Here is a 12,368-nt window from a genome sequence, read left to right as displayed (position 1 = left end):
TTCTCTGTTCCCTCCATCCCTCACCCCTGGCAACCACTAATCTGTTCTCTATCTCTATAACTCTGTCATTTCAAGAATGCTCCATAAATGGAATCATACAGCATGTAATCTTTGGGGATGTGCTTTTTTCATTCAACATAACTCTGGAGATTCCTCCAGGCTCTCGTGTACGTCAACAGTCCACACCTTTTCATTGCTGAGCAGTGTTCTGTGCTACGGGTGGACTACAGCTTGTGTAACCATCCCGTTGAGGGATGCCTGGGCCGTTACAAATAAAGCTGCTATGAGCTTTATTAGTAAAAAGGTTTTTGTGTCAACTTAAGTTTTTATTTCTCTGGGATAAATGCCCAGGAGTGCAGTGGCTGGGTTCTATCAGACTCGCATGTTTAGTTCTGTAAGAAACTGCCCAACTGTTTTCCTGAGTTGAAACTATGGGTTTTTAAAAACATGATTTGATAAAACTAAATTCCATTATGAGAGAGGAAGTGAGAGAGACAGAGACCTTACGATTTAGAGGAACGTGGCATTGTCTGTGTGTGAACCAGAGCACCGTGTGCTGGGTGACCCCGGCCCACTGGAACCTCCATCCACATTCCTTCAAAATTCCTGGACACAGAGGCACAGAAGAGACCAGTTTCCTCTCTGCAAGTAGGTGAGACCCAAAACTGAGTCCAGGTGTGCAAATTGTGTGTGTGTGTGTGTGTGCACGTGTGTCTGGAAGGCGTGACTACAGAGATGGGGCATGGGTGGGGGGGGTCGAAAATGCATTCATGACATACGTGTCATGAACATGTACAGGTGGGGCCAGTACATATGTGGGACACCCCATCTCTGCTAGGTTTTGTAGGGAAAAAAGTGATGAAAACAAAAATCTGGACAACTGAAAACACATTGCAGAAGGGTCTCCCACACCTCACTGTCCTGAGGTCTCGGCCAAAACGGGGGCGTTGCGCTGGTCTGGCAAAGCTGTGTTTGCCTTTCTACACCTTTCTTCCGTTCCTTCCCAGTCTCTTTGGGGCACATTTGGAAATTATTTAAAAAGATAAAATGACTCTAATCTGTTACCAATTAGAAGACACATGTGAATATTATTTTCTAATTTGTGACTCTTGAGTGTGTGCGTCTCAAACACCAGAGAGAAGTAATTGAAATAATTATGTCTGCTCCTGAATATTTCTATTATGTTCCTGAAATAAGAGGGTAGATGTGTCCTCTTTGCATGACGTGCCTGAGGGTTGAATGTATCAATAGGAACATCAAAGCCCTGGATGTGAGCGACCACAAAACTGCAATTTCCAGCCAGCCCATTGGTGGCCTGAGCAGCTGGAGCCCGAGATGGGGCTGGCAAAGGGGGCAGCAAGACAGCACCAGCCATCGGTGCTGGTGGAGAACCAGAGGGGAATGTGGGCAGGGGTGTGGAGGGGGGGTGAGGGGGGGCCTCCAACTGGACGCGGGCCCTTCCCTGCAACTCCATGGGTCCTAACTTCCCAATCCAAGGGATCGTTTGCAGCTGGAGGCCTGTGCTGCATCAGGCAGCGGCCTGATTTATAACACGAGCAGCGTGCACTTTTTTTCTTTTAAACCTAGTTATAGTGCGACTTGAGTGACTAACTCCTGAAAATTGGTAATTTCTTGGTGGTTAACAGTAGAGAGTCCACCAATGACAGGCGAGGCACGCTAATAAATTTATAGGGCGTTATATGCCAATTAGACCTCGTCAGCCATTCAAAAGGCAGGGATGCCAATCAGGTCATCATTCCACAAATGCACTCTTTATTGCTGACATTCTTGCAATTCAATCCCCCATTTATATGTTTGAAAAGCAGCACATTAATGCTGACTGTACAGGAATCTGTAATTTTCAGAGCGCCTTTCTGGTTAAACAACCTTTCTCTCCCTTCTAGGCAAACTTCTCTTTGTTCTCGTGTAGTAAACAACGACCCGAGATGACCACAGCATCTGCAGGAACGGGATTCATGTCACACTTCAGCACCTCGACCCTAGCAGAGCCAGCACCCTGGAGATGGGGAGACCCAGAGGCAGAGAGAGAGGTAGCATCGCCACCTGCCCAAGGAAAAAGTGTGGAAGTTTGCTCCTTCCATTAAAGCAATGGACTAGACTAACTTTAATTTCGTATGTGTTTTTTTGGGGGGGAAAATTCACAAAGTGCATGATCTTGAAGAAGTCAGCTGCCAGGAAATGGACAACGTGGACTCAGGCGCTGCCACCCGGCCCTCCTGGCCATTTCCAGCTCCGCAGGGCATTCCCCGTGCGGCAACCGCCCTTCTCATTCTGTTCCTCCAAGTGATGGGTGTTGGCATCCCTTCCACCTCTGTACTTTGAAACATATGATTCTTTTTTTTTTTTTTCTTAGATGGAGTGAGGTATTTGAATTTGATTACTACCATCATCCAATGCCCTATTAAGCATTCATTCTTTCAAGAAATATCAATTGAGCACTCACTAGGAGTTAGGCACCGCACCGAGTTAGGTTCTGGGCTAGAGGCAGACGGATAAATAAATACAGCACAATGGGGAGAGAGCTGTACTTGTGGTAGTAGCCGCTGCTATAATTTTGCAGGAACCAAACAAACTGGGTAAGACGGAGAATCCTCCTCCTTCGGGTGTTTATTACATAGACAGCCCTCGGTTTAAGTTCACCAAATTTAAAGTGTAGCCAACCCAGATGAGAAAAGAATGCTTCTTCCTATAGATTAAGAACACATGATGGGGGCGCCTGGCTGGCTTGGTCGGTGCAGTGTCTGATGCTTGATCTCGGGGCTGGGAGTTCAAGTCCCGGGCTGGGTGTAGAGCTTACTTATATAAAGTCTTAAAAAAAAAAAAAAAAAAAAAGGACACATAACGCATCAATCAGGGTTAGCACACCTACAAATTGTAGACAGATTCACTAAAACAAGTATTTACGTTCACAGACGCATCCACCCCGAGATACACTTACCATCCACTAACTTATAATAGTGCACGCAGCCTTTCTGGAAATGCCAGCCCACTGACACATTTACCAGAGCGTCTCATGTTTCAAGATGGTGGTCACAGAGAGGTAACACCAGGCCCAAACTCCACACGTGCTTGCTGCTTAGTGGGCCCTTCCTTCTTCCAGCAGAGCTGGTCACACAGCCTTTCCTTCAGGGTGCACAGAAACTCCCTCAAAGCACAGCACGAGAAAACTCCTTTGCGCATTCTGAAGGGAAAGTGCTTACGGACTCTCTGTAAGGTCAATAAAGGACACCACCGTCCAAGGACACCCAGTGCCCTGTGTAGGAATCAAGATGTGCAACCGCACATAAGCATCACTCTGAGAATCAGCAAATGCAAGAAGAGGACCTCTCTGAACCATTCCACTTGCTCCCAAACAGGTCTTCCGTAACAGAGAACTCAGTTGTGTTAAGTCTCTGTCCCAAGAGGTGCATCATCTAGGGAAGGCAGACTCTCAGCACGGGAGAGGCGAGAGGCTGGCACTACACCAAACTGTCCCCAGCTATCAGGTCTCCTGATCTTTTCCTAAGGGCCCCTTTATCCTTTCTAAACATCAGCTGCTCTCCCAGGACTGGCCTTTCCCCTTCCCTTCCCCTGTGAAGATAGTAACTAAGCTTGCAAACCATCCCTCCCTTCAGTGTTCACTCCTTTCTGATGACCTCCATGCAGGTAAAATTAAAAATCAATAAACCTGTGGGATGCCTGGGTGGCTCAGTTGGTTGAGTATCTGACTCTTGATTTTGGCTCAGGTTGTGATCTCAGGGTCCTGAGATGGAGCCCCGCATTGGGCTCTGTGCTGCTCTCCGCTTTGACCTTCCCTTTGCTCCCCTCTTTGACCCTCTTCCCTACACTCTCTCTTTAAAAAAAGAAATCAGTAAAGTTGTATGCCTTTTCTCCTGTTTATCTGTTGTCAATTTAAGTCACGGCAACCACCCTGCCACCCACCAACTGCAGCCACTGGACCTAGGAGAGTGGAGAAGCTCCCACCCCCCACTCTTGGCCTTGCTGCTTTAGTGGAGCAGGGTTCTCTGAGACCTGGCAAGGCTGGGACCGGGACCCAGGACAGGGAGTGTTGCTGGAGTCCAGGGGTGACAGATGGGAGTGAGGTTCAAAATTAAAGAACAGCAGCAAAGTTCCCCAGCTTTCTGAAAATGACCTTTATGGGGTCTAACCCCAGAAGAGACTTGTCAGTCCAGCAAATCAACAAACTGGACAACTATGCCTCTGTGACCAGTCCCTCTGGCCAGGGGACACCGAGCACGTCTCGTGTGCCTTCCCTGATCCTGGCCTGGGCTTGGTGCTGATGTTGAGTCTGACTTGCCATGTCCTGTCACCTCTGTGGGAAGGCTGACTAGCCCTCAAGGTCTCCCCGCACCTCGGAGCAGGTGCAGCATCTCAAGCATAGAAGACAGTTGCCAGGCCCCTCCCAGCAGAGGTGGTTGCCCTATCACCTCCCAGGGCTGGGTCTAGAGTCCTGGGTTATGATTAATTAGTCTCATTAAACTGAGGCCAACTTCCCCTCAGTTTGGTCCTATGTGGACAAAGAAAGCGACTGTCTGGTTGTCTCACACATCTGCCCCTGTGATTGGCCTTAAGAGACAAGCCGCAGCACCACGCGTACACAGCGACAAGCTTTTTAAAATGCCCGTGATCATGGTATCAACCTTCAGGAGGATCCTCGTCCCCAACATCAAACGGGTCCAGGGGGTGGACGAGCCATAAGGTGGCTATTCCTGGAGAAGCAAGCTCTGAGAGGTCCTGTCTGGTACTGTAGGCTCTCTCTCAGGAAAGATGGGAGGGAAGATTCTGGTAGATTCGTGACCAGGGGCAAGTGGGATGTGTTAGGATAGAAAAGGTCAATGCTCCGGAAAGATGAGGTTCTCTTTTCTTGTGGTCTTTTCTTGGGGGAGGTGGTGGTGGTGGTGGTAGTGGTGGTGGTAGTGGTGGTGCACAATTCTTTGAGTGAACACAGGACGACCCCCCACCTGGGGCTCTGGCTCCGTGGCTCCCACCTCGGCCCCTCAACAGCACTGAATGCCCCGCCCCCTGATGGGCTCCATAATGAGAAGTGCTGTCAATCACAGCTCCATTAGCCTGGACAGACTTTCACTTCCTGAAACAATTTATTGGATCCCCAGAAGCAAACGGGCCTTCTTCCTTTTCAGCTCTGCTTTTAGGGAGCTATTCAGAGGGAGTGTGTGTCCCTTCTGTTCCTGCTGAGCGGCCTTTGTTTTCCTTCATTTACTCATGAAAACAGTTTCCTGACTTTACCCTGCCTCCTCCGACCCGGGTTTCCGAGTGTTTGCCAAACTTCGTCCCCCCACTGCTCCGCTGCGCACAAAACCCGCCAGCTGTTTCCAGCTACTGAACCAGGGAGGGAGCTGCAAATTTTATTTGCAGATGTTTGGAGGGAGGTGGGGGGGGGGGAGGCACATACTTTAAGAAATTAAATTCAGGTGAAGAAATAGAGAAATGAGGCAGAAGGGTGAGAGGCAGAGACGTCCTGAGTCAGGGGCCTGGCCTTCCTGCAGTCCCTCCGCTCTGGCCAAGAAGTTAACGGGCTCTATAGCAAATTAAAGACGCCTCAGCTCAAATGTATCTTCAGCGTATCTAAAATTTTGGGGACTGTGTGCACATTTAGAAGGTCCACGTAATGAACTGACAATTGTAGTTTTTACTGTGATGATGTTTCTAACTCTGTGAAAAATCTCATGCAACTTACAGGAGACCTGCCGGCCAACAAGTTTAAAAGGTCCCTATATCTCAGTCTCTGAGTAGAAAAAGATGATCCAAAATCACATAAAATAATATTTTTCCTCTCCAGCTCTTCTTAAAGAATAACATGCACCGTGCAACCACACTTGAGCAATAAGGCAATACCCTTCAAGCATAAATCAGTTTAACTCTTAACCTGGGAAAACAGACTGAAGAAGGCAGAGTTATGCTTCGCCTTCTGAGAATTTCACGTCAATAGCAAACGGGGGGGGGGCTGGGGGGGGCACATTAGGGCCTCAGAGATCGGAGTAGGGTAAAATTATGCAGCCACGTAAGAAATAATATCTATTAGGCTAATTTAATCACTGAATACTTTACAGATGAATTAGAATTTAGAATCCAATTATTTCCAACATTCAGACTGTCAGAGCCTGTTTCTAAGCAGAAGGAAAAAAAGGGGACGATTAGGGCAGGTTTTAAAGACTCAGCGGATGGAATGGACCCTCTCCGGCTCCAAGGCTGCAATGAGAGCAGAGAAATGACAACAGTGATCAGGGTTTTTGCCATCAGCCCACCCCAACAGGCCCAGTGAACCCAAGGCCAGGACGTGGGATTTGTTATCCCTGATGGACAGTCATTGTCCCTGCCAGGAGGGGAGCCTCCTCAAGGGCTGGCATGCTTCACAAAGGAAGGCGGTCAGGCTATATCCTGGGGTGGCCCTTGGAGCAGGGCAGCTCCCCAGGCCTGGGAAACCACAGGGTGTCCTCAGGGGCTACCGCAGGGGCCTGGTCATGCCCTGGGCCTGCCTACCCCTCCTCCAGCAGCCTCCTAGGCTGTCCTGAGGGCGTTTTTTTGTTTTTTTTTTTTTTTTTTTTTTTTTAATAGACAGTAAAGGCTGCCAGGGGATGATGCAAAGAGAGGTAAGAAGGAAACAGTCAACATAAAGCCTTCCAGGCCTCTGGGACCTATAAGAGCTGGTTCTCCCACCCGGGATGGAGTCTGTTGTTCCATGAGGCCCAAGGTGAGCATCATAGACCCTTGTAGCCAGAGTGGAAGTAGCCTTGTAGAGTGTTCCTCTCCACAAAGATCCATCTGCCAGGTTGGGAGGATCAAGGGTATGTGTGTGTGTGTATGTCCTACAGGAATACGAGAAATTTCTGATTTGTACTTCAGTGTTCCAAAGGGAAAGAACTGGGTATTTCAGCTGCCCCCCACTCTCCATTTGTATCGATGCTTCAGGCAGTAGTGGAGTTGGGCAAACAAAAACTCTTACAAAGGATATTTGAGTTATCACTAGGAAAACAGATTTGTTCCGGGGCTTGCAATTACTTGAATCCAAAGAGGTTTCTCTAGAAGAAAATGCCTGAAAAACATTTTTTTTTTCCTTGAGAACAGAAATCTGCAGAAGACCTTTGCATTATGGCTGTTTTGCAATTCTCAAGAATCTCCCATGCTCCCAATAGGAGAGTGGGAATGTTAGGGAGGAACCTCCACTTGTAATTCATTCCAGAACAATCTTTACAGCGTGAAATGAATGCATGTACCGTGCATTTAAATTTTAATATGCCAGCGGGTCATGGGGCTGGCCGTCAGGACTGAATACACTTGTTTAAGTTTAAGGGCCGCGCGGACCCCGCCTATTCAGGAAGGCATGACTAAAGCCAGCCACCGTTAGAGCCATTACCCGCTGGGGCCTCCCTAGCCCCATTCCCTGGCGGGAGGGGAAATTTGGTGTTTACAGGCCATGGGGGTTTTATGATGGGGGTGCTTCCTCTCCGGCTGAACAGACAGGTCCAACCCTACAGACTTTGTGAGTTCTCCTGCACATTTTCTTCCACCTGGCACACAATGCGTCCTTATTATCTCTTTAATTACTGAGCTGGACCGCCCTGCTCCCTCTCAACTAGAACCTTTGTGTGTGCCTGTGTGTGTGTGCGCGCACGCATTCACATTTGTCTCTTTGATTCATTTAATTGAGGGCAGGGCATTGGATAGGATCTCAGAAGAGGCATTCCTTGTTCTAGGATGATTTATTACAGCTCTTGAAAACACCTGTTCATCAATTTATCCTTTTGTACAAAACTCAGACTTACTAACCAGTTCCTTAAAAAAGATCTTCCTATGTAAAACATGAAGTCAAAAAAAACCCTCACATAATTATGAGAAAAGAAACTGTATTTAAGAATCATAAAAAAGCCTCCCTATATTTGGGTGATTATTTCTCTATGTATGTACACACACACACAAAGAAATGATTATGTGGAATTCCAGTGATGATTTCTTAGTAATGGGTATTCTCTATGTGGGAAAAGTAAGCTGGTAACTGCTTGAAAAGGAACAGGCTCTTTGAAGCAAAGCAATGGGAGAATCATTTGAGTCATTCAGGCATCCATTTCAATAGGTACAGACCAAAAAAGTCACTTCCTTATGACATAACCAAAATAACTCTTTCATTTTTCCTCCAGAGCAAAAGTCAGCCTCCAAAGTCCTACTATCGATGTCATGAGCCCATAAGGAAAACAACACTTATATGTTAACAAACTTAGCTCTTCACAGTGACGTCTGCATTATTGGCAGCACACAGGCTGACTGAAACACCCAACACCAAAGGTGATCATCACCTGCCACTTCCCCCCCCCCCCCCCCCCCCCCCCCGTCCACAGGCTAGTCTAAACGAAAGATGAGGCCTTTGCTTCCTAGGCCAATCACCACTGCGGGTCAGCTATCTGCCCTGACAGGTCCTTCTGGAGCAGTCTTCCTTTCTGGAGGGGATGGAGTGATGTCTTCCCCACCCCTAATCCTGCCTGGGTGCTTAGGAAGAGCTCTCCCTCCCGGAGAGATCACATGGGCAGCAGCCTGGAAGCGGGACCTGGTCGGTGAGCTACCGCCACATGCCTAATTAATGACCCTGCTGGTCGCAGCTGGAAGAGCTGAGCTGGGGGTGATTAATTAAATTAGCTGGCAGAGGAAATTACAGTGGAAAAGCCAAAGTTTGATTGCTCCATAATTAACCGCAGTGCAAATAATATCTGCATCTATAACTTCCAGCGATGAGATCAGAAGCCAATTGAATTTGGCACTGATTGAAGCTGTAAATATCCTGTGGCGAGAAATGATAGGTTTGTTCTAGAGGGAAAACTTACAGAAATGGACATCTAGCAAATGTGATCATGGGAAAAGGGCAGCAGCAGAAACGGCAGGGAGGAAGCCTTACCTTTCAAGCTGCCTCTTTTCCAACATGAAAACAACCCACTTTTTTTCATATCTCTTTTGGATTAGTGACGAGGCGTGCTATCCTATACATCCTGTCTCCAAATTTCAGGTTTGACTTCCCATGCATGGAACCTATGTTAGGGTTCCATTTCCTTTCCTTGTCCCAGGGATTAAAACTCGACTCTCCAACAATTTCATAGGCCGATACAGGGGGACCACTTTCATCTCCCCTAGAAAGAGGAATATTCTATGTAGACCATCAAATGCCAGGGCTATGCTGCTTTTCTGGATAATGACATTTTTTCCTTCTTTGTAACAATTTCATGTTCAAAATATGCTTTCATTAGCAACAGGATTCTACTTGGGAGGAAAAAAAGGTATGTTATATAGATAATTGCCTGGTAGAAACCTGTATAACTTTAGGTAGATGGAAACATTACATTTCCTACCAATCACATGTTTTCAAGTAAGTTATTCCAAGGTGGAAGGCATGCATCTCTACTAAAGAAGCTTTGATTAATGACTTAGTGCCTTTTGACCCAGAGGTGTGACATCTGCATGGCAACTGGTCAACTTTTTACCCCACTCTAGACACATAAAACCTCAGAGTTAAACGGAGAGAACAGAGTTAAACGGCAACATTTTAAATGCTGTATACTTCAGAGATCCGTCCCAGGGCTTTTTTCATCTGAGCTTCACAACCACTTAGTAGGTAGATAGGGCAGGTAGTGTTATTATTCCCCTTTTATTTTTAGAGAGAGAAACCATACAAGCACAAGTGGGGGAGAGAGAGAATCTTAAGCAGGCTCCATGCCTAGTGTGGAGCCTGACATGGGGCTCAATCTTAACAACCCTGAGATAATGACCCGAGCTGAAACCAAGAGTCAGACAGACCCTTAACCAACTGAGCTGCCTGGGCACGCTTTTTTTTTTTTTTTTTTCCCTAACAAGAAAGTTAAGACAGTCAATAGTACGGAAGAGTCTGACCCGCTCTCCTGCCCGATTCTACACGGCCTTCCTTGCAACAGATGATACCCTCAGTACCCCAGACTGCAATATGTCCACAAGCATCATATCTGGGGAGAGTCTCATGCAGACAGGGTCATGTCTTTGGGGAAGGGGGGCTGGAGGGTGTGGGCCACAGCATCTAGTGAGGACAGAAGAATGTGGTAGACGAAGTCTCCCCAAAAATGTCTGTGTCCCAAGTCCCAGGAATATACTGGCTCACGTGGCAATAACACTGGGAGGAAGGAGAATAGCAGGGTGCAGGGCCATGAGGCAGGGTGAATGGGAGGCCTTTACAAGCAAGTGGACTCCCCCGAAGCCTTGACGAGGGACACAGCCACGTCCACCCATCTGGGCTTCTGGCTTCCAGACTTGCAAGATAATATAAAACTATTTACTTTAAGTCAGTGAAATTGTGGTAATTTGTCTCAGCAGCAGTGGGAATCCAATACCCATGCTATTGGGAAGAGAAGGTGTGGATGAGACACACAGAGATTGAAGGTTGGCTGGCCTTGCTGAGTCTAGCCCTGTGGACTGGATGTTGGGCAGCAAGCGGCCTCATGGCCACGTGCTCTCATGAAACCCTCTGCCACAGGCCCCCAACCTTTCCTCACTTCCTCCCTGCTGCCCCTCCTGCCTGAGTAAGGAGGATTCTGGACTCTCATAGAATCTAGACTGGAGACATGATGAGAGTGTGTCTGACCTTATCTCCCAACCTGTTGGGAAACCAGTCTTTTTTTTTTTTTTTTTAATGACATTTTTTTTTATAAAGATTTTATTTATTTGTTCATGAGAGACACACAGAGAGAGGCAGAGGGAGAAGTAGGCTCCTTGCAGGGAGTCTCATGTGGGACTCGAACCCAGAACTCAGGATCACGCCCTGAGCCAAAGGCAGATGCTCAACCGCTGAGCCACCCAGGCGTCCGGGAAACCAGTATTTAGTGGTGGCTGGCATCTCTGCTAGCCTTTCCAGCAGCACTGGCTCAACTGCCTTTGTTTCCAATGATCCTTCTTCTTCTTTTCTTTTTTTAAAAGATTTTATTTATTTATTCATAAGAAACAGAGAGAGGGGCAGAGGGAGAAGCAGGCTCCATGCAGGGAGCCCAATGTGGGATTTGATCCTGGGTCTCCAGGATTGCGCCCTGGGCTGAGGGTGGCGCTAAACCGCTGAGCCACCTGGGCTGCCCTCCAATGATCCTTCTAAGAACGTGCATGCGGAGCTCCCTGCACCACGGGCGTCTCCCTCAGAGCAGAGGCAAACGTGCTTTTTGTCCATTATTGGGTTCTCCGAACTCAGGGCTCTGCTCCTGCGGTGCAGCCCACTGGCATGCCCCGATGTCCCCCGGCCCTGTCCCATCACCCTGCAGGGACTGGGCAGAGAGGGCTGGGGAACCCACGCAGGTACAGATACTGTGGCTGCAGATTTTGCTCTAAGGGATAAGCTTTTCTTTGTCCTGGGCCCCAAAAGAGGCAGGCCAACTTGCCAGAGTCAGGAACAATCTGAGACCCAACGCACTTTCCCTCTCTCTCCCTGCTTCCCCCTGCCCTGAATGCCAACCGTCAGCAGCAGCGAAATACACCTTTGTGCGTCCTCTGGGCTCCTCTAACACACCTGCGCGTGGGCAGCTCACTCTTGTGTGGCTGCCTCCCTCTGTCCCACCGACTTCCCGACTGCTGTTCCCTGCTCGTCTCCATCGCCCTCTGCCTGCTTCGGCGTTTCCACGTGGCCGGTCACCAAACGGTTTTTACGAGTGGGAAGACGCAGAGGAAGGGAGAGGAAGGGAGAGGAAGGGAGAGAGTCTCAGGTAGGCTCCGCGCGGGACCCCACCTCACAACCCCGAGACCACGACCTCAGCGCAAGTCGAGAGGTGGTCGCGCAGCCAACCGGGCCACCCAGGCTCCCCCAAATCCAACAGCTTTCAGCGTCTGTGTCCCCTCCGGGGTGTGAGACCCAGGAGGGCAGGCACCGTGTGTCTCCTGCGGGCTGGGGTGCGGATCAGGCTGCGGCCCTGGGTCCTCCGCTCCTGAGCGCCGCCTTCCGCTCGGGGCGTGACCCCGGGGTCCCGGGTTCGAGTCCGGCGTCGGGCTCCCTGCGTGGAGCCTGCTTCTCCCTCCTCCTGTGTCTCTGCCTCTGTCTCTGTGTCTCTCATGAATAAATAAAAAAAAAAAAAAAAGGAAGGAGAGGCTGGGGGCGTGGTGGCGGCGCCCAGGGGTGAGGGGTCCCAGCGGAGACCGGGCGCCCGGCCGCGAGGGCACGCACTCGGGTCGCTGGCGGCCCCGGCGGCCGCACGTCCGCAGGGAGAAGGCTCCGCACACTCACCGGTGCTCCAGCGACGCCCGCCGCCCTGAGGCCGCGGAAGGCCCGCGTCGCCCGCAGTCGCCGTGAGGCAAAGGCCAGGGTCCCGACCCCGACCCGACCCCGAGGCCGCGGCGTCCAC

General features: G+C 49.3%; 1 protein-coding gene across 14 annotated transcripts in view; it reads right to left on the bottom strand.

Annotated features, from left to right (window-relative positions):
* AGAP1 (ArfGAP with GTPase domain, ankyrin repeat and PH domain 1) overlaps positions 1–12,368 on the bottom strand; it is a 532,124-nt gene that overhangs the window by 23,591 nt on the left and 496,165 nt on the right. The gene's annotated exons all lie outside the window — the stretch shown is intronic.

Source organism: Canis lupus, chromosome 25 (assembly GCF_011100685.1).
Source record: "Canis lupus familiaris isolate Mischka breed German Shepherd chromosome 25, alternate assembly UU_Cfam_GSD_1.0, whole genome shotgun sequence".
Taxonomy (NCBI): domain Eukaryota; kingdom Metazoa; phylum Chordata; class Mammalia; order Carnivora; family Canidae; genus Canis; species Canis lupus.
Note: the sequence above shows the minus strand (reverse complement) of the source record. Positions and strands in the feature narration are given on the sequence as shown.